Genomic DNA, 3,659 nt, shown 5'->3' on the forward strand with positions numbered 1-3,659 from the left:
CACAGTTGTTCAATGAGGTACAAATAAACTTCCAAGTGCTGGGTCAATGCTAGTGGACATACAAGGGAAAGAACTGGTTCACTTTCTGAGTGGAAATGTTCTCACTGTGATTGGCCTTATGTGATTGTAGGTTGGCGATGACAAAATCAACATTACGTGCAAACATCTCAGCGGCCACACCCAGGAATGAGTTTTAAGCACAGAAAACACAGAGACTTTCTTACAGCACCTGGAGAGAATGGTTAGCAACATGGGAGGTAAACCACAGCAGTCCAGATGTCCTCCTCGCCAGCTCAGGTGGCAAGAAATTTTGAAGAGAACGTGTGAGAAACAAGCAGCTGTAGCAGTGTGAAGCACGACAGTGACAGCGAGCAGCACAGAGCTGGCAGTGTGGACTGTTTGAAGGCAGAGTGGTGGTAGTCCAAGTGGAGGGAGTTATTTAGAGGGAGGATGTCAAAGCAGCAATACTCTCAGATGCACTGAGGATGTTTCTTTCTTAAGATGTAAGTTATGAAAAGGTGAGGTAATGATAAGCAATGTGATGGACAAGAAGCTGGTCAGTCCAGCAAAATACGTCCACTCAGGGCAACTTGATCCAACCTATCAAAGTATTATTTAAGAATTATTGTGTTAAGGAGCTTATATTTTCAAGACCGTATGTTGTTGTTCTTTTTTGTTGGTTTGTCCTGTTGTCAGCAGGATGTTTCAGAATCAGAAACGGTTTATTGCCAAGTACGTTACACATACAAGGAGTTTGGCTTGGGGATTGATGTGTGACAAACTTCATAAGAGATTTAAATTAGACCAGGAATTTCAGCTCACAATTTCTTAACCATCAAGTTATTTGGTCCGTAATATTTAAATTATTTGGGATATACTATGTTTACTATAACTGGCCATGATATGCCATTTAAATGAGTGATTGTAGAACAGTCAACGTCAGTTTCTTCTGACTATAAACATGATTTCTCCCTAATCTTGTGGTTATTTTGTAACAATAATGATAAAAGGTCTTGTTAAATGCAGGGTATGATCATAACTTAATGATGTAAGTTCAACTCACTTGAAAATTATGATTATCAAACAAGTGTTCTCTTGTTTGATTACCATAAAGGTATACCATAATTTTCAATTTGATTTGTAAAAATCTCCAGAAAACTCAACAAACAATAAAATGTAAACACATCGTAAATAATGAATCGCATTTCACATTATCATTTATTCATGAAGATGGTATTTTCAGAAACGCACTGCTTGAGAGTACACACTGAGTACACACTGCTTCTTTTACACACAAGAACAGAACATCTGAACTCTTGGTTGTAACTTGAGAATGAATCGGCATTACACAACGGCTAAAAACATGAAGTTCATTTAATAATCATCACTGATGATGATTTAAAAGTAAAATCGAAAGCCAGAAACAACAAATATTCATCGCTTGATAATTGTCATGTCATTCAATGCAAGGTGAACATTTAAGTTAAAGTATTGATCAATAATAAGGATATTGTAAGTGAAATTATTCGTATCCCTATACTGTACCGTCAGGTCAGATAAACATGGCAGACAAGGCACAATCCCACCTGTCACAACAGAAAATAGCAACTGACTAATGAAAGAGGAAATAACATCTCTGTGACTATAGAAAAATAGATCATTAATTTCCCTTTTTCACAGTTGTACGGTAAATGACCTGCATCATTTGAAATAAGCAGATAAATGTGTCAACTAGAAAAATATATATACGGCAAAATGCAGCATTTGGTCTGTATTATCGGGAAACATGATCTGGATAACTTCAATCCAACTGTTGTGTTCTTTTATTATAAATAGCTTATTTTCCCCCAATGGATAAAGTATTTAACTAACTGTCTCCTGATAAACAACTAACTGAAATCTATCCAGACAACACTTCCTGTTTAGCCATTTCCTCATCCTTCCCATCTACAGTTAAGACTGCTCTTACGAAACAAAATGCTGTATATACTGTACTGAAAATACATGGGTTTTTTTTTATTGTCTGAATCAGCATGATCTCGCCTTCTCCAACTGGTTTGTTTTTTTGTCAATTTAACTGCATTGAGGAAAGTCCTATGTTTCTTTTTCCTTCCATTCAATAACATTTCTCTCCTCGGCTTATTAACACACAAGGGGAAGTCTACAAGAGCTTTCAAAGGCAGATGCTCAAGGTGAGCACCACATTAAGTGCACTATAATAGATGTCTCCCTAGCCACGATAAATGGTGTGACAGGATCCGGAAGCCTTTTATTCACTCACACAGACACATACATTTGAACTTATGTACTTGTGAGGACCTTGATTGCCATCCCTAGCCTCAAGCCCTAACCTTACCATTTCAACTAAATGCCTGACCCCAACCTGTTCTCTGAACTGACCCTAAGCCTGCACCTTAACCTTAAAACCAAACAGTGTTTTCAGCTACTTGTAAAATATATAGACTCAGGTATACTCTGTGATATGATAGAATACTAGAATACAGAAGTGTTTTAGCAAGTGTGAGCTCTTGATAATACATTGTGAGCTCCATCATGATAATCAGAGAGTTGGCAGTTTTTTTACAGCATCGCTGACAAGACCACTCTATTTATGTTGGTAATGTTAATGTATTCTAAAATATATATTTTGGTTCAGCAGCTTCATGAAGTGCCCTTGAACTTCCAATATTTATGAAAATAAAAATTGAGTTTACATCTTACATTGTGCTAAAAGTCTTTCTGTGCAGTCTTAGAAATCCTTCCAAACAAGCAAGATTCACATTAAATATTAAGTGAAGGGCAAAATAAGGAAACAGTTTACACCTCTGCTGTGATATCATCATGTCCTGTTTAGCTTCTTTATTTTTTTTAAGAGACAATTTTCTTCAACGATTGTTTTTACAACAATGGCATACCTTTAATCAGCATGGTGAAATATGTTTACTCTATATCACACCCACAGAAACAGTTGTGCTCTAAAGTGTGGCCTGGAGAACAGTTGCACGTCATCTGCACTGAGCCCCAGACCTCAGTATCAATAGCGGTCATGTGTGCAGAGGCATGTGTGGTCAAAATTTAAAATGTAAAAAGAAAGAAAGTCAATGAAAAAAGGGATAAACGTTGATGGCTTTTCACACTGCATAAGTCAGTTCATCTTTTAAAATTGCAATTTGAATAGTAACAAGGCATACAGTAAGTCAGCTCATAATGACAGACAGTATATTTACATTAAGTATCAGTCTACTTATTGTTCACATCAGTATGAGCCACATCATTTTAAAGTCACAAATAAGCTAACCAATAAGTCATGATGACCTGCTAATCACGTGGTGCCTTACCACATGAATCTTTAGCTGTGGAGTACAACACTGACAATGTTTGGTTGATGAGAAGCCAAGTGTCCTTGTTGGATGAGGTCATTTTATTAGGTGCAACAGGAAAATTGTAAAATTTTACATCTCGTTTTTTAATCTTGTACTTTTGCTTGTCAGCACATTGTTCAATTAATGATTAACCCATATCCATATGAATGTAGTCAAAATTATGGCACTTTTGTGGTGACACTCGGGTCAATGAAAGGGGATAGGCCTAAGCCTGAATGTCAACAAGCACAGTTTGTAGCTTCCAGTAAGTCATCATTGCTTATAAATAGTTCCAAT

This window comes from Anarrhichthys ocellatus, unplaced genomic scaffold, assembly GCF_004355925.1.
Source record: "Anarrhichthys ocellatus isolate YVR2014 unplaced genomic scaffold, GSC_Weel_1.0 scaffold6, whole genome shotgun sequence".
Classification (NCBI taxonomy): Eukaryota; Metazoa; Chordata; class Actinopteri; order Perciformes; family Anarhichadidae; genus Anarrhichthys; species Anarrhichthys ocellatus.